This window comes from Bicyclus anynana, chromosome 7 (assembly GCF_947172395.1).
Source record: "Bicyclus anynana chromosome 7, ilBicAnyn1.1, whole genome shotgun sequence".
In the NCBI taxonomy this organism is placed as follows: Eukaryota; Metazoa; Arthropoda; class Insecta; order Lepidoptera; family Nymphalidae; genus Bicyclus; species Bicyclus anynana.
Window position 1 is genome coordinate 3,072,408 of NC_069089.1, and position 19,603 is coordinate 3,092,010.

General features: G+C 35.4%; 1 protein-coding gene across 2 annotated transcripts in view; it reads left to right on the forward strand.

Annotated features, from left to right (window-relative positions):
• The first annotated feature begins 477 nt into the window (after window positions 1-477).
• The window catches only part of LOC112058140 (neuropeptide FF receptor 1-like), a 95,512-nt gene continuing 76,386 nt past the window's right edge, over window positions 478-19,603 (forward strand). For both annotated transcript variants that reach the window (XM_052882576.1, XM_052882577.1), the window contains exon 1: window positions 478-679. The gene's annotated coding sequence lies outside the window, so the exon portion shown is untranslated. The remainder of the gene's footprint in view (window positions 680-19,603) is intronic.

A 19,603-nucleotide genomic window follows, 5' to 3' on the forward strand; every position in this document is an offset into this window, starting at 1 on the left:
GTAACTAGCCACAGCCGAAGCCTCCCATCAGCCAGACCTGGACAAATTAAGAAAATTTCAATCGGCCCAGCCGGGGATCGAACCCAGGACCTCCGACTTGTATATCCACCGCGCATACCACTGCGCCACGGAGGCCGCTAAAATAATGAGTCTAAAAATGTACCATGTACATGTACATGTTTTCTTTTAAATACAAAAAAATACACGCTGTCTTAAATATAACTTACTAGACCCATTTTATTGTCAAAAAATGGTTACTTACAATAAAAGTTTACATAAATTTTCTCACGAACAAAGCCGCGGACGTCCGCTAGTAAATACATAATTATTTCAAGTAGATACACCATCATACCAGAAGCCCAGTATAATAATTACTGTGATAACAAACACTGAACTGTTGACTTTAACATGCAAAATGTGCCGGGTGTCCCTTTTCAGACTTTCAGAGATTTCAGTCGACTCAGTCGTACAGTCGCTTCCAAACCCGATGGTCGTGGCGACGCGCGTTTCTTTCAGGCGGTAAAGTTACGACGAACAAAAAGTTACATGGTACATTTTATAGTATCATCATTTAGAAAAGTGCAAACAAGTTTTGATTGTTAATAATAGAAATACGTATTTTCGTAAAAGTGCTGTGTAAAGTGGAAAGTGGTTTCCCAAAAATTCTTGTACTGACGAGGTTTGGAAATAGAGTATATTTATTTTTTTGTATTGTAGAGGTGTGTACGTATACATTATTTTAAAAATATATAAAATAAAAATTCGAATTACAAACTTTATACAAATGAATAAACAGCAAGCAATGCTTTACATGCTCTGTAGTATAACACAAATTGATCAAGTTTCTTTAAAAAGAAGCATTTTGCATTTCAAACCATAATCTATCTGGCAACCTTTCGGTAAACCATTGAAATGAGACAGTATTTTTTTGAACGGTAGACGCGAAGCTAAGTGTCTTGCAACTGTGAAAATATTCATTATACTTAGATGGTAACGTTTTGCGTCAACGTTCCTAATAAGAACTACTAAAATATGGAATGCCCTACCGGCGCCTGTATTGCCTGATACGTACAATTTGTACAACTTCAAGGCAAGAGTGAATAGGCATCTTCTAGGCAAGCGCACTTCATCTTAGTTCTTAGACCTCTTAGACCTCATCAAGCTTTATTGTGGTCAAGTATAAACCTATAAAATAAAATGAAAAAAATAAAATAAAAAAAGCCTTTTATTTCGCACATAAGTAAATTATACATAGTGAACTTATAGTAGATAATATAGTTTAGGTTAATAAAATTATAATTTTGTTACAAAACGAAAAAAATTACAATTTTTAAATTTTTGGAAGGGCATTCTCAAGTAAGTTACTTTAATATATATAAAGTTTAAAAAAAAAATTTGTGCGAACCCCTCTATTTGAGCCTATACTAATAAAAAGAAATATCTGGACCCTTGAAATATGCCACCTTCCAAAGCCACAACCAAAGTCCATAATTGGTTACAGTACTTACCTGTGGTAGGATCATAGATCTGACAAACTTTCTGTCTTTATAAAGAGATATCAATCAGCACAAGCTGGTTTTTTTTCGATATCTCTGGCGAAGTTTGTAGTGCTGTGGTACTCAACAGAGAGGTCCTGGGTACGATTCCCAGCTTAGTCAGTTTAGGACTCATCACACTAACATTATAAAGGCAAAAGTTTGTGTGTGGGTGTAAGTGTGTATGTTTGTTGCTCCTTTACGCTGCGGCTACTCAAGCGATTTGGCTGAAATTTGGAATGGAAATAGATTTTACTCTGTATTAACAAATAAGCTACTTTTCGGAAAAGGTCATGGTACCCGCGGGCGTTCGCTAGTACTTTATAAATTGACTCAGGTCTAGTTTGATCTTAAGCATAGGCTGTGATTACCACCCTAGCGGCAAAGATGTACCGCCTAGTTATTTAGCCGGACCGGACAAGTGTGAGTTGAACTCGCGTGACGAGGGTTCCGAACGATATAAACCTAACATGTTTTTGAAAACTGACCTGAAATTGTACCTAATTATATAATTTTCAGGCTAGCTTGTTTCGTTAAATAGTTATCTAAACCTAACATAATAATTAATATAATATTGTTTTATAATATAGAATTAATACATCATCGGGCTAGCACCGTCTTCTAACTGATCATCAGTTAGAACATAATATGATATATTATTAACTTAATATGATGTTATTTTTCGCTTTTTAGTTTAATCAGTGTGTTTTATGTTTTTGAAATCGGTTGTTTATCGGTCGGTTTTTTTTCATTTTTTTTAATAATATGCAAGTTGGTAGGCACAATATTGAATGATTTACCACGTTAGTTACAGATCGTGAACTTGTACAAGTTCTCCTGTTAACTACTTATATGTAAAAAGTAATCAAAATTATAGATTCGACAATTTCGGAGTTAAAGAGAGAATCGTTTTCAAATTTGAACTAATCTTGAATAGTATATTTTTTTGATTATCATAGAATCTGTTTACTTCAAAATTACGTAAAAAAAATATTGAAGATTCTCTTAACAAGCCAAGTCTCAGTGACAGTGTAAAACTCATCATCATCATCATCATTATCAGCCGATGGATGTCCACCGTTGGACATATGCCTCTTGTATGGACCTATAAGTGGCATGATAGTGTAAAACTAGTCCTTCCGATTGAGCAAGCTCCAACCTCAGATTGCATTATCACTCATCAGATAACTGCAGTCAAGCGGTTAAATATCGTTAACGAAGGAAATCATTCGGAAATAACCTAATGTATCTATTTTACAGTTCGATGAACTTTATCTTCGCTTGTCTTTACTAATAGCATTTAATTTAAAGTTACTTAATTAAATACCTTCTGTGACCATTGACATAGAACTAATTTGTATAAAAGATAGTTGACTAGAGAGTTGAAATTATAAACTTGTTTGTATTATTATCCACCTAAAGGAGAATGACAGATCCTGACCCAGTCCTAACTCAGAATTTTGCGAAAAATGTAAATGTACTTAAAATATCCAATTTTGAATTTTGGACTTGGGAAAAGTGAATTCCACGCGGAAGAAGCCGCGGTCGTCCGCTAGTGCTTTATGTTCTTATGCTTTAATGTTCAATACTATTGCATGTTTCTTATTTCTTGATGGTTAGAAAAATTTGATCTGACTGACTAACCTTGCACTATGGCTCTGTATCCATAGTTTAAAAATGTCAGCACTGGAACTTTTCTAAAGAAATACTTTTTTACGCGTGAGATAGAGTCCGTTTGTAGCGTTGTCTTTCCTGAGTAAATAACATATATCAATGGGCACAGAACTAATTAATTTAGTAAGGGGATTTGTAATTATATTGAAGTGGACTTGTTTAAGAAATGTGACCTGACAAGGAAGTTGATGTATGACGATGACATTTGTTTGACGTAACTTTAGGTCTGACTAGATAATAATTGTCTGAAAATTGTGTAAGATATGAACATGCACTTCTTAGTTGCAAAACATCATTGCCTACCCTGAATACTAGTCTTCAGGGTAGTCAGTGATGTTTTCCTTCTTTACTACAGCTTCACAATGGTAGTAAAGAAGGAGTTATAATAGGAATAGGAGGAAAGTCCTAGGAAAATGTTGAATGTGCAAGTCGATGGACATAATAGTAGAGAAAGGCCGAAGAAGAGATGGCTGGAGTGTGTTAAAGAGGACATGTGTGAAAAGGGAATGGATGATCAGTTGACGAGCAATAGAGATGAATGGAAAAGATTGATTTTCGGACCCCATATAAGTGGGATAAGATGAGTAAAGAAGGAATATTCCACTTTTGTACAATTTGTTTTAACAATCCCTACCCTCTTTAGTAACTTTGAGCATGCCACTGAATAGTGATAGGTACACAATTCAGTTATTTTTATTAAGTAATTTCTTTTAATTAATAATTTAAATAATGAATTAGTCTCTATGGATGAGGTCCTAGGGCGGAAAATATTTTTTTCCCATTAAGAAAAATCTCAATAGCTGCCCAGAGTCAGGAAGTTTGATATATAGTTGCCTCAGAGAGTATGTTACTTAGTCCCGGTCATTATATTATTATTAACGTAAAAGTTATAAAGCCAGACACCTTAAGCCCACCAACCAGCGTTGGAGCAGAATGGTGTGTCCAAGCTCCAAACACCCTCTCCTGTAAGGCCTGACCATGATGATACTCATCATCATCCATCATCAGCCGATAGACTTTATATCCTCGGTCCACCTAGTGGTACCCTGTAATACACCATTTAAATAGACGATGAATATGAATTTTCTTCAGGAAAACAAAGCTTTACTTAACAAAGGCTGTACCAATAAGTGGAAAGGCGTCGACCTAGCTTGTAAGACATTAACTACTTTTTACTACTACATAAAATGCGGGTAAAATGAAAACCGGGTAGGGAAGAGCATAAATCTCGAGGTTTTAGGGTGTACTCAGACATAAACGTATCACTGTTCACAGAGTGTTTAGATTTATTATAGTTTTTAAAAGCAGACTGACGTTACGTGCTTAATGCCTAATAGCAATGATAATTTTATACTGTAGATCGGTTACGTCCCTACAAAATCACCGCAAAAAGTGATCCGAATAATAGGCTACAACACTGAGCGCACACATGCACAATTGTCTTTAATTCCATTATATGTTTATGTAAATATATAGTTTTTACACTTTCTGAACACACAACTCGACATTATAGACGATATTTAGGTATTATTTGTTTAAATAACGTTCATTGTTGACCACAATTAACACTGAAATGTGTATAATTTCCTCTTTTGAGCGCCTTATTTTTCATGCGCTAGTAACACATCTAACATTATTTAATATTGCCTAATAGCGAATAGACCTTTATAACAATTGAAAACATTGAATTAAAAACTATATACTACTGTAAGGGCTGGATTAAAGAGTTCTAAGGGCGGACGAAGTCGCGGGCCTCCGTTAGTATCTCAATAAGAATACTGAATCTACTGAATACACGCTTAGTTTTGAATTTGCTGAAATATTCGAGTCAGGCATATCTAGATAAACCTTAAGGTTATGCGAGGTGCGGTGTATCCATAAGCTCAAATTTTTACGACTATTAGCTTAACCGCATTGCTATAAAGTTGAATGAGTTAGCCTCAGTTCCCTGTAGAATGTGTGATGGAAACTGATGTCGGGGCGTGCGTGATTACGAATATTACCATTTTTACAACCTTTGTTTAACTTGCTAAATTTGTTTGTTCATAATCTTGCAAATTCTGCTTAATTTTGCTACAATATATTAGCGGAATACAACCTAATAGCCGTGATAGCTCAGTGGATATGATCTCTGACTCCGATTCCGGAGGGTGTGGATTGGAATCCGGTCCAACCCACACCCTCGGGCATGCTCCACCCCTAACTTTTCAGTTGGAGTTCAATTTTAAGAAATTAAATATCACATCTCGAACAGTGAAGGAAACCTGCATACCTCCGGTATGCAGGTTTCCTTCACGATAGATATAATGATGATGATGATGATGATGATACTCGCGGATGACGCTGACAAGAATTTGCTCTGAAAATTTCTTGTATGAAAGAATGCAAAATTTTTCATAGCCCTATCCAAGATTCGAACCCAGAACCTTGTGGTTTGGAGCCATATAGGATAACCACTGACCAAAGAGGCAGTAAGTCATCGAGTGTTATAATTAAATTTTAAATGTAATAAATAATGTATGCGGCTAATTATATACTTAACATAACCAAAGTTTACGTAGATTTATTAAAGAAAAGTTACCGATAGGGTTATCGTATACTGTAGGAACGCCCGCTTGAGAAAAATAATGCAAATATCCTTTGAAACAAGTCTTCGTTGTCTATATATTTGTCTGTCTGTCTGAAAGAAAGAAAAGAAAGAAAATTATTTTATTTGGACACACACACACATAATACACAAAAGGCAACAAATACCTAAAACAAAAGACAGAAATTTTAAAAATATAGTAAACTAATAATTTAAAGATATAAAACTAATGATTAAATTAAATCCAAAAAAAAAATGATGTATGTGGTACCAAAATGGTCTCCACTCAGCATGTGCTACGCTAGTGATGGATGCACCAGCGCAGTGCTGGTCTTCCGTGGAACCATGTGGTGACGCGGGCGGAAACAACAAGAAGAAGTGTTACTAATTGATAATTAATAATAAGAACATAATAAATAATTATATATATACCTTTATAATTATATTTATATATATATAGTGTGTTAAATAAATTATTAGTAGTTGTCAGTGAGAAATATAATGTAGAGTAGAAATAAATAAAATTAAATTATTGGGTCCTCAAAACCTTCCCGGAGACTATTTAATATTAATTAATTTTTAAAGAGGGTAGGTGAGGAGCCTGGGATTGGAGACTGTTACTTACCCTGCTGTTGTAAAAGTAAAAAGTTTTTTACCGATTTCCTAAACCAGGCTTTGGACTTACTGACATTGCGCATGGGGGGAGGTAGATTATTCCAGCACTTGGTGGCAGCGTATCTAAAACTACCCCGAAACGCAGCAGTAAAGTGTTGAGGTGCTCTCAGTGTCCAGACTCTGTTAGAACGGGCGCTAGACTCTTTGTCCCAATGCAATCTATCGAAGAGATATTTTGGTTCTTTGTCTTTAAGAACGCCAAACAAAAGAGTTGCCAAGTGCAATTTTCTTCTAGCTGCCATATTTAGCAAGTTGCCATTATTAATATATGGTGAAATGTGAGATCTGGGAGGGATGTCGTAGCAGTACCGAATGCAAGCATTTTGTATTCGCTGCACTAATCGTTGAGTACGGGCTAATAAGCGAGGACCATACAGTGCATCGGCGTAATTTAATTTTGATAATATTAGAGACTCGCAAACCTTAAGTCGTACTCGTATGTCAAGAAAATGTCGCACGCGGTATAAAATTTTTAGCTTGTAAAAACAAGTTCGGACTACTTTAAGTAAATAATTTTCGAACCGAAGGTCACTGTCAGTTAGAACACCCAAGTTCCTAGTTTCATTTGTACGTTCTAAAACTTCGCCCCTAATACATACTGGGGGAGCATTGTGTGGAATTTTCTCGATACTTCTCCTAGTACCAAGAATCATGTATTTGGTCTTATTTGTGTTTAAGAGAAGTTGATTTGAATCAGCCCAGTCTGCAATGTCTGGATTATTACTGAAAATTTTCCGGAAGAAAGAAAAGCTTCCTATCTCATAGTTTGACGGTTATGCGTAGAAAACTTTCCGGTATATTGTAAATTTTGTAAAAAGTTGCATACTTAACGTTAACAAAAATATTATTTGCAGTTGGTAAAACGCCTCCGGCCTATGTCGCTGTATAAAGACTACAGTTTTATAATAAAAAAGCTTGTCCTCTCTAGTTTATCTTTTCGTTAGAGCAATGTTGGATGCTTTCACAGTTCACTTCAGATGTTATGTTAGGTAATTACTTTAAAGTTTGTATAGGACCCTCGTTTTGTCAAAACCCACTTTTGACATAATTAAACCGTGCAAATTGGTCACTCTACCGTTTCTGCGGCTTTAAGCCTCACTGCGGTTACAGTCTGCGATAAACTTGAACTTTTAAACTTTATACACACGTATTCATAACTTTTGTAAGACTAATTGGCTTAAAACTTTTCAATGTATATCGTTAAGTAATGCTAAGTTAAAAAGGCTGAAACTTTTTGACCACTCTTTTATTATTCCTTTTGAAATTTAATATTATTACAAAAACAAAAACCCGACTGCTTAATGAACTGAAAAGAGTACCTAGTAAAGTACCTAGGTATCACAATATCTGCATAAAGTTCTGTCTAAATTCTTCATGTTGCCGCATGCACCCACCCCACTTTTTTTTTAATTTACTGGCGCCATTTTGAAAATTTATATAGCCTATGTCACTACCACAACTCTTCTAACGAACTCAATGACACCTCGTATGTCAAAATTCGTCCAGCCGTTTGGGCTGTAGGGCGAGGGCTTCTAACGCAGTCGGGTAAAAACAGACTTTCCAACTTAGATTTCCTATATATTTAGCTGTGTCATTTCTCACGGATCTTTCATAAATTACAATTCTTGAGATTAGTCGTCCCGTAGATTACAGTAGCCCCAGAGATTAGCGCGTACAAACATACGTAACTTTAAAACTCTTCGTTTTATTATAATAATAATATTCGTAGGTAGGACTTTGCCAGCGTGTTGAAGGGGACCCTATATACATGAAATAGAAAACCTACATAATTTTTCGTTGGTTTATAAAGATAATTGAAAGCTTCCTAGTGAAGATACCGTGAAGCTTAGATGTAGGCGGTTCTGACGGATTGGTTCAAGAACCTCCGAAAATTTCTGCTTGAGCCGGTCCATTCACTCCTCGACATTGAGCCATTAATTCTCTTTATGTTAGAATATTTGTGGAATCTCGGAGGCCGATATTAGAATTGTTTTCAAGTCTGAAGTTAAGATCGGGCAAATATTAAAAGGGCGGACTCTATTGAAAGGATAAATTAGCATTTTGATGGATTTTCATTCTTGGATTTCGGATTTTTTATTCGGTGGTATAGTTTTGTATTGTAGTCCCTTTATAGCATTTTTACAACTTATTAGTATTAAATTAATTTGCCGTCAGTAGCTTCATCTTGATGAGACGCTCAACTTTTATGTTTACGAAAATTCTTGACTCTGGTAGCTAACTGGTAAAAATACTCTACAGATCCTGGCCCATACAACGTCGGCCCAGGTAACCCAGGTATACCCTCGTATAAAAGTATATGGAAAAGATAATATGATGTATAATAAAAAAACCCGACTGCATAAAGTATAAAAAAACTGAAAAAAAAAACAAGCTCAGTTCAGAAGTGTAGAAAGCAATTAGAAATCAGTCGGGACCTATTAAATAATGTACAAGAAAATCATTCTATCCAATATCTAAGGTCCCGACTGTTATGGCCATAATACCATTTTAGAATCCTCGCAAAAAGTTCTTGAATTTGATACCCATATTGCAATATTCGAAAAAAAAAAATTTTTTTCACCTCGAGTCTATAGTCGTTTTGTTATTTTTTTTTAGTTTCACCTATCTAAGAACACTTGGGTTATTGAAAATCTAACGATATCCTAATTACGTAAATCCGTTCAGTGGTTTGGAAGATATGAGGTAATAAAGAATATTACATACATACAAACATACATACAAGATACGCGCGAAAAACATAACACTTCTTGCAGTCGGGTAATAAGGATCTGGTTAAATAATTGGCTTAGTAAAAGTATGTTTCTTGAAGAAAAATATTTTTTATCACTTTTCTAGGGCAAAATGTTTGCCGCTGTACCATAGCGGATTTTTGAATATTGCGATATGGGTATCAAGTATGGGTGATGATTTCAAAATGGTATATATCATGATAATATAAAAAAACCTACAATTAGTAAAACGTTATTTATGAATCGCTATACAAAATACGCGAGGCGGATAGTGCAAGCAGGTTAGGCAGTGGGGTTTTTTATTTTTTTAATTATTATTGACTTGTTGATCGTATTTTTTGTCATTTTATAACGAAAACTGGTCATGTATTTTAAACAACCAATGTACTCGTATCCATCATTCGATTAAGAAAAACAGTTTACACTAGAAATGGGCACGACAATACACTGAACAAGGATCGAACCCAGGACCTGTCGACCCCTTAAGCTCTACCCCTATGAGGCTTTTACTGATATTTACGAGTATAATTTCGGTTTCCTCACTCTTTGTTGTACAATGACACTCGTAATGAGACGGGCGGGTAAGATTTTGTTGGACCCTTGTCGAACACAGATGCCTATTGTTTGGTTCACAAATAAAAAATAAATTAGTCACTAATGACCATCATCTTTGAATGAACGTGGGGTTCACCTGTCAATGAAAGGTATTTTCGAAAATTTTTATAACTAACGGACGCTTGCGATTTTGTCCGCGCAAAATTCAATTTTTCAACAAATGTGAACCTGTGTGAACCTGTTTTCGGGGAAAAAAAGTAGCCTTTAAGTTGTTCAATACCAAAACCACCTCTTAACAGTAAAAGTTCCGTTAAAATCAATTCAGCCGTTCCAAAGGTTATTCCGGAAAAAAAGGCAGGCAGACTAACAGTTTTTTTGAAATCACAGATAGTCACTTTCAAAGTCATTTAAATGTATTGGTGTATGTATTGGTGTAATGTATTGATGTATTGATTAGAATCGATAATTTTTCATCAGCATATCCATTTATAACCCACTTAAGTATTAGGACTCTTTTGTTCTATAGATTTTGAAGAGAAGCATGCAGCTTTATAGTTAGCGGGTGATATTATTTGTCGCCTTAACGATCACTATATTATTATTAACGTTGTGAGTGGGACCGACGGTTTAATGTGCTCTTCGTGGCAGGCTGCTATAAGATCACCTTCCCTATACCGCGCTGCTACCACAGAATGCATTTTCAAATCTGCTACACGTACTGAGAATTTTGTAGAAAGAAAATAAATATAGAAAGAATAGGGTTGCGCACAAAAACGTAACTCGTTCGTTCATCGAATTTTAATGCCCATATTTTTTTTATACCGGGGGCTATATATGAAAAAACGATTCACAAGGAGTAAACTCCAATAAACTCCAAAAACTGCTGTTCCAATTTTAATGATCTTTAATTTGTTGTATTGGTCTTACCTTCGGATAACATAATTAGAAGAAAAATCATTTCCTTTTTACGTTTTGCATGTTTAATTTTTACTTCATTTTAACGCAGAAGACGTATATAAAATAATTGCATATTTATGACAGTATCTGCAAATAAAAAGCCATTTCTTTTAAGTGGTTAAGTTTTTCTTTAAGTACTCACCCGTCGTGAATACTGAGTAGTAGGGTAACTTACACTTACTATAGATTGTTAAGGTAACGCTGGTCAGTATTTTTTCTATGCGCATTCGATTAATCGCTTTACTGTCTATTTATTTATTTCTTATTTTGACACTACAATTAAATTAAAAATAAAATATTTTTTACTGATATATATGACAAAATGAATTATCATATTTAATTTAATAATTTTATTAGGTACTCTAAATACGTAGGTATACGAGACCTATCGATATACACAACCATTATCATCGAAATATATTACTTCTAATTTACTTTTAATAGCATTTGTTTCGAAAGTATATTAAAATAAATTAGGTACATTTATTTTTTTAAACATAAAACATATTGTTTGACCGATTACTAATAAAATATATTATAATAATTCACGCTATAGTTACCTAATAATAATTTTCGGCTTATGACTAAACGTTCCATTTACGCAGTTGTATTATCAATGGAAAACAATAACTCAATACACGTATATTTCGAATGGCTAGCGCACTCTTAATGGCCATCCATGTTCCGCGCTAATTTTGTATTCACTACCGATCATCGTCTTCAGTTCCTCTCGATAAGTATTTTAGGGATTTTCCTGCGTAATTTGCGTTTAACAAAACTAGTACTGACGAATATTTAGTCTATCGCTTCGCTTGACGGGATGGACGACGAACGCCAATAGTTCGCCATTCTAGCCAATGCAAATTGGCAGACTTCACATACGCAGATAATTAAGAAAATTCTCTGGTATGCAGGTTTCCTCACGATGTTTTTCTACACCGTTTGAGACATGTGATATTTAATTTCTTCAAAAAATTCGTTACATACAAACAAAAATACAATGGGGATGATGACTAGGTTTGAATATATTGATTTTTATGATACATTCGGGTATATAAGGTCAATGTTAACTAATTTATACATAAAAAGCAAAGATTGTCTGGATATTTGCAAAATAAATCAGATTATAAAATTTCAAAATCTATTAAAAATCTTTTATCGTAATTAGATAAAAATTCATACAGTTTTAGCTTCCTCACATTAAATGTGACATTTTTTAATATATGAACTATAAACATAAACATAAACACATAAATAACAAAGATATTAGTAATATTGTTTGTACGCACATACAAATCTAACGATCATTGCATTGCCTACGACGTCATTAGTTCGTGCCATTTTGTACGGAGCGTTTTTCAGGGATCCGCGGCAGCGCCGCAAATCTGACCCTTTAAATCCCTGTAGCTCCGAAAGTAATGATCGCAGATACCCTGTTCCTTTTACAAAATTGCTTTACTATTAGCATACTCTTAATTTATATACAATATAAAAGACTGATCAGCCCTATTCTTTTTATAATATTAGTGGAGATCAAAGTATAGTTTTACAATTCAAACAGAGTAAAGAGTTCAAGGCTGTGATTAGAGCATACTAGCATAGAATATGCCTGTGAGCTCTTGATTTGAAGGTGCTCAAATTATACGTGACCTAACACGAACAGTAGCATCGAATGCCATCAAGAACACTCCAGATCTCTGTTCGGATCAGAAATGGTTTACTGGATTCAATGATTTTATACGGCTTGCAATGGCTCCTCCATTTGCTCTCGATTGCTTGAGATTTCTGATAATGACTTTCGATTTCTTTATTGTAACGGGGCAAATCTATAGTGTTTATTTTTTTTGCGATATTATCTCTCATTTATTTGTTTGAAAAGGACATTTTTATTTTTAACAATGTTAATAAAATAGGTATGTTAAAATTGATAGGTATAATACAAAACACTGTGGTAAATTTATAAAAAAAAATAAAGGAAAATGTTATCCCATTAAACTATATATAAATATATTTTTAAAAGCGAGCTTTTATGAGATATTGCAGAGTTTTTTAAAATAAACGAGTAAGGAGGAAAAATATTAATTTCAACATCTTTAATGATCAATGCTATTATATATTATTTTTACCATTTGTAACACTAGACAATTCGTGACCTCGTCAGCAGCTTTTTTCAGGAGTTTTAAAAGAGAACAATAATTTCACACGCTTTCCGAAGTTCTCAAAAGGAATATTTTTTCCCGTTTTTGCCGCATTTTTCATTGATGCTCCGCTGCTGCTGGTCGTAACGCATTTTCGTACTCGTATATCTTTCATCAATAAATGGACTATCAAGCACAAAAATATTTTTGGGAATAGAACCGGTAGTTTCTTAGATATGCGCGTTCAAACAAAATCCTCTATAAAATGTATAATGTTCCTTTTACAAACTTAGAAATCAATAATTTACAAGCTTCTTTAGTTTTTGATTTATATTTACGTAAATTTTTTTTTTAAATCACAGTGGACAAACAATGACGTTGAAAAGAAAATAAATTGGTAAGGAATGTTTACAGGCGATTCTACGAATGCGAACGAGCTGAGAGCTCGGACGTAACTCACGAAGTATCAAAAGAATCGTAAACCACAGTAACTATCGGCACTTGGTGTCAGAGTTAACTGCCGGCCGATATATTGAACACATTTAAGACACTAGCTTCGTGGTTAAGAGGCTGCCTGCACTCATGGGTGTTGCCAGTGATGACCTATGGTTCCGAGACTTGGTCGCTAACTATGGGCCTTATAAGAAGGCTCAGAGTCACACAGCGGGCGATGGAACGAGTTATGCTCGGAGTATCTCTGCGAGATCGAACCAGAAATGAATAGAGCCACAAAATAACCAAAGTCATCGACATAGCTTAACGTGTCGCGAAGCTGAAGTTCGAAGAGTCGATGGACGTTGGGGTCCCAAGGTTCTGGAGTGGCATTCTCGTACTAGAAAGCTCAGTGCTGGTCGACCTCCCACCAGGTGGATTGACGACATCAAGCGTGTCGCAGGGATTTGCTGGATGCAGGCGGCTCAGGATCGTGATGTTTGAAAGTCCCTACAATATAACTATATAATATTATGATATTTGACAATATGTTTCATGTTTACGTTGTCTTTACTAACATTTATAACAAGTTATTTATGGTTGAATTCAAGGTACCACCTTGACTTGACTGGACTTGACTGGACACTATAAATACCCTAACACATGCGAACAAACTCGCGTATAAAAGCTAGTGTTTAATAAACAGTATGCAAAGCTCAACGAGCGCTTGCAGCAATTAGGTTTTGTGTACACGGACTTGCGAGTTAGAAGCATTCATGAAAGCCGATGACTGAAACGTGTTTGCTTCGCTTCGGCAATTTTGGAAGTCCAATTGATCTCCGATTATCTATACCTACTAATTTTATAAAGCTGATGAGTTTGTTTGTTTGTTTGCTTGAATGCGGTAATCCCAGGAACTACTGGTCCAATTTGAAAAAAATCTTTCAGTGTTAGATATTATCCCCGTATTCCTACGGGAACGGGATCCACGCGGGGGAAACCACGCGGCGTCAGCTAGTATATCATAAAGAGAAAAGATAATTTTGCAAGTTTGTTCGTTTGAATGTAGTGAATAGGCATCAAAACTACAGGACTCATTTTAATAATCCTTTCACCAATGGAACTGTCACCAACGAGAAACAAGCTATATTTTATCAAGTAGATCAACGGGATACAAAAAAAGAAATCTGAAGTACCTTTTTCCAATACGCCAATAGAATATCCATTTTACGATACTCGGGTAAGAAATGCTGTTTGTAGCAACGTACTTTGGACCGAAATTATAATTTTTAAACACGTGTGTCAGTAGCACCTTCTATAATAATAAATTATACAAAAACTGTACCAAGTAACAGGCCAAAAACAGTTTAGTTTTAGTTTACGAGTTGAGACTCTTTGAAGTTTGAACATAACGCCGCGCCCGCAAAAAATGTTATGACGCTGTAACAATAGACTGACAGCCTGTATTAGCTAGACATACCTCTTCTTCTTCTTCTTCTTTCCTGGGCCTTTTTCGCACTTGGCTGCTAGGCCGTTGTACGTCGTCCCCAGTGGAGTCACTCCAGCCGACCAAGCTCGCTCCAGAAGCTTAGCAGAAAGTCGCCGAACGCCTCATGGGGTGTTACTGTGGAGCCAATGTGTTCTGCGCGTTGTTCAGATGCACCTCTGTATCTAAGCATAACATGTATTGGTGTTTCTTCTATGCATGTTCTGCACAGAGGACTATCAGTTATACCTAGAACCGCGAAAGATGTTTATTTAGTGAGCAGTACCTTGTCATTTCTGTAACTGTTTTAAGACACCTCATTTTAGGAAGTCTTTGGTCATGAGCTTGAGATCGAGACATACGATATAAAGGTTGGTATGGTTCACAAATTATTCGTTTGGTTTTGGCAGAAATCTGCAAATACATACAAAAAAATACAAGCAGCGTTATATTCAAGTTGTGGAAGTAACCACATAATAACCTTGACTACCTTCCAAAGGCACCAAACTCCACAATTGGCTACCGGCTAGGACTATCGGCTGACAAATTTTAGCCTTTTCAAAGTGAGGTAAATCTGGCTATCGCAGGCTCTCGGCTTACTTATACATGTAGTATGTACCCTCAAGAAATTTTATAATGGAATCCAGCTTAAAACGGGGTAAATTCAGCTCTAATTCTTTAATCGTAGGATATGAATTTCAATGACCTTTTGTGTAAGGCATTTGCGATTTTAAATTTTGTGGGTAGTTGGAATTTAAATTCTTATTAGTTTAATATTATGTGAATTACTTTTGTGCTAACATGTTTTATTAGTAGCATTTTCACAGTTTTACTCACAATAATGTTATTAGACCGAGTTGTTAAGTCGGAAGACAAATTAAAAGTAAAATTTTCACAACAATTGATAGTTTTCTGGGAGAAAGGTGTTTTTTTTGTATCTCTGCCAATAGTTTCGATATGAAAGGATACAAGTACATACAAGTACGTACATTTTCACATAATTTTTTATCCTATAATAGAGAATTAATATTAATTGTCTATTATCCTAAGATATTAGTAATAGTTATCTAAGGTTATTTGACTTCGATGTATTTTGTAGATGTATCTACATTGCACAGCTCATTTTAAAATTTATTGCTTGGTGTTATTCTTCGGAGCTGGTTACCTTAATAAATAATAAATGAATAAGCTATTTATTTAGCCTAGTCCGTGTTTTTAAATTGTTTACATCCGATAGTAAGTTTCATTGGTAACATTGGTCTTCCAATTCTTTCAATTTCTTTTCCTTGGAATGGGCCTTTCCATCGTGTGATAGGAAACCTGCCCTTTAATAGTAGGTAGATAATAGTATATGTGTATATTATTCTTCTAGTATGTCAACTGCAATAAACTGTGCAAATAGACGGTACAAGTAGCTATTGTATGTGTAATAAGAACAAATAATAGATAGCTCTAATCCGACACAATGGATAACTTAATTAGTTCTATACACATTTCCTACCTCAGTGGCCCAGTGGCTAGTCTATATGGCTTCGATCCTATACGATATTTACAAAAGTGATCTTATTTAGATCAGGCCAATATTTTCAAAGCTTCCTCAAGTCGTAACTCCAAGTTTCTTAACAAGAATTTTTCGCTCTTGTGAATTTTTGAAGAAAACATCACGTGCGTCCAACTCGGAAAACTCCACTGGAAAATTCCGTGTTGTAAAATCATATTTTTATTTCCACTTTTCCTGCTTTCATCCACGGTTATGTCAAGTACGAGTATTATTGACCGGCTTATTTGATTGTGTACCCCTTGAATTGTTACAGTTAAATATTTTCTTGCTTATTTATATATGTCGGAGAGTTAGATAACAATAGCGCCATCTTACCTTAATTAGAGTAACTAATTTGATAGCGATATCTGTTAGAAACGTCAAAGTACGTGTACGTTTCTAACAGATATTCCTGGTTTATATCTAATATCAGCGCTATACTTGATCAATATTGTAATTAGAGAGTAGACCTGTAGTAGTAAGTTCAACGATCGTTCCGGTGATAGTATTACTTTGTGTTTTTGCCATCCCTGATGATCCCTGATAGTCGAGGCATACTACGATAGCAGTGCGCAGTATTCAATGTCCATGGGATACGTGGTGGAGTATTGCCCTAACCCCTCTCATTCTTAGAAGAGACTCGAGCTCAGCAGTGAGCCTGTATAATGTATAAATACACTTAGACATTGGAAAACACCCAAAAATATTTTCTAGTAGTGGGAATCGAACCCACGGCCGTCGATGCAGAAAGCAGGGTCACTACCCACAGCGCCGTGTTTTTAAAAAATAATTATAATTTTAACTGCGAAAATTATTTTCAAAATACTGTACTTGAGGCCCACCTTTCACACTATCTATAATTAATTAACTATATTAATTAAGTTAACTTGGTCATCAATTTTTTGCTGTATAAGGCTAAGTAGTAAGTAAGACCTTTGCAAACTGTAACCACTTCAAGGTTACATTACTGTAATAACACAATTTAGTTTTAGATTTAAGTTGAAGTCGGGTTCAGAAAATTAGTTACAAATTCAATTTAAAATGATACAAACAAATTGGTTTTACAATTTCTGACAGAAACCGCAAACTCAAAGAAACTAGCTACGTATTCCTAGTTTTCATTTCCAAGACGGATGCAATTTGCTGTGAACAAGAATAATGGTTTGTTTAAGCGAAATATCTTTAGTGGTTACTTTCTTCAGACTGTTGCACTGTCAAAATTCAATGTCAAAAAAAATAATTTTTGACAACAATTCTGTCACTGAATATCTGACTGAAATATATCTAATATCGGACTGAGTCCGGGTTACAAATAAAATTGATAAAAAATATTCGTCTCTTCATTTCCTGTAAAAGCCGATTTTATTGCCCCTAGCGTTAGTAATAATTAAAAACTTTATCAATCGTAATTGATTTCATTAGGTACAACTCTTTTTAATAGGGACCCATGTTTGACGGCCTCCGTGGCGCAGTGGTGTGCGAGGTGGATTCATATAACACCGTCCTGGGTTTGATCCCCGGCTGGGACGATTGAGGTTTTCTTAATTGGTCCAGGTCTGGCTGGTGGGAGGCTTCGGCCGTGGCTAGTTACCACCCTACCGGCAAAGACGTGCCGCCAAGCGGTTTAGCGTTCCGGTACGATGCCGTGTTGAAACCGGAAGGAGTGTGGACTATCATTCTCCTCCTAACAAGTTAACCCGCTTCCCATTTAGATTGCAAGTTCACTTACCATCAGGTGAGATTGTAGTCAAGGGCTAACTTGTAAAGAATAAAAAAAAATGTAGGTACTAGTAGATACCTACTTTTGTTAATAATTTACTTCTGGAAACTTGGTAGGTAAGAACCCGTATACAAGGTACAAGATCAGGATTTATCTAGATACTTCGACGGTGAAACATAGTTTTCGGTGACTAGAGATGAGTAACTCAAAGTTGTAATTATCTGTCATCGAGAACGTTAATTATTTGCTAGGAAAATTGATTTTGTAGTTGCGAAGTTTTGAAGGCCGTAAGTTAATACCTTTGATTCGAACGAACGGTTGGAATCTTCTAGAACAGCACGTAAACTCAGGTTAAATGTTTCGAGAAAGATCTACCCTATGTCTATCTCTCGCTCACTGAGTAATATATTAACTTTATTTTCAAAATAGAACACTAAAAAAAAAAAAACTTACACTACGTACTAGTCAAATCAGTTAATTAATCTTAATATATAAATGCGAAAGGTCATCACGAAATCTAAAAAACCGGTTAAGGTACAAAGATAAAATTTGGCAGGGAGGTAGTTTATAGAGAGTAGAGGTCTACTAAGAACGGATTTTGTGAAAGGGCTGAATTAAGGACGCCTAAGGCCGGACGAAGTCGCGGGCGTCCTTAATCCAGCCCTCTCACAAAATCCGTTCTTAGTGGACCTCTACTCTCTATGAACTACCTCCCTGCCAAATTTTATTTGGCAGGGAGTAGTAGTAGTAGGTACATTAAATTTTTATCATTTTAAATTGAGGTAGTTCATAGAGAGTAGAGGTCCACTAAGAACGGATTTTGTGAGAGGGCTGGATTAAGGACGCCTAAGGCCGGACGAAGTCGCGGGCGTCAGCTAGTCATTTTTTATTTAGTAGCAGATACCATTACTACCAGTTCGTGATAGCCCAGTGGATATGACCTCTACCTCGTGTGGGTTCGAATCCGGTCCGGGGCATGCAGCTTCAACTTTTCAATTATGTGCATTTTAAGAAATTAAATATCACGTGTCTCAAACAGTGAAGGAAAATATCTTTTCAGTTGTGTGCTTTTTAAGAAAATCACTGTGAAATGGTGAAGGAAAATACCGTGAGAAAACCTGCATACCAGATAACTTTCTTAATTCTCTGCGTGTGTGAAGTCTGCCAATCCGCATTGGGCCAGCGTGGTGGACTATTGACCTAACCCTTCTCATTCTGAGAGGAGACTCGAGCTCAGCAGTGAGCCGAATATGAGTTGAAAACAACCATTATTACCATGCATTGTTTTGTTATATTTCACAGGAGTTTGAGGAGGAGGAGTTTTGTTATAAGTATTTGGATTGCGTTTTCGATGTAGTTTGCATCCAGGCTTCGTGACTATTAGATTTTTCTTTTCTACTTGTTTTTAAAAAAAATACTATAATTTATACAAAGAGTTAAATTGAAAACATTTTAACGACTCATTTCGTAATGACTTAAATACATTGAAGCGATTGGTTTGGCTTCCACAAGCAAGATTATAATTTATACAAAGAGGTAAATTGAAAACGGCAT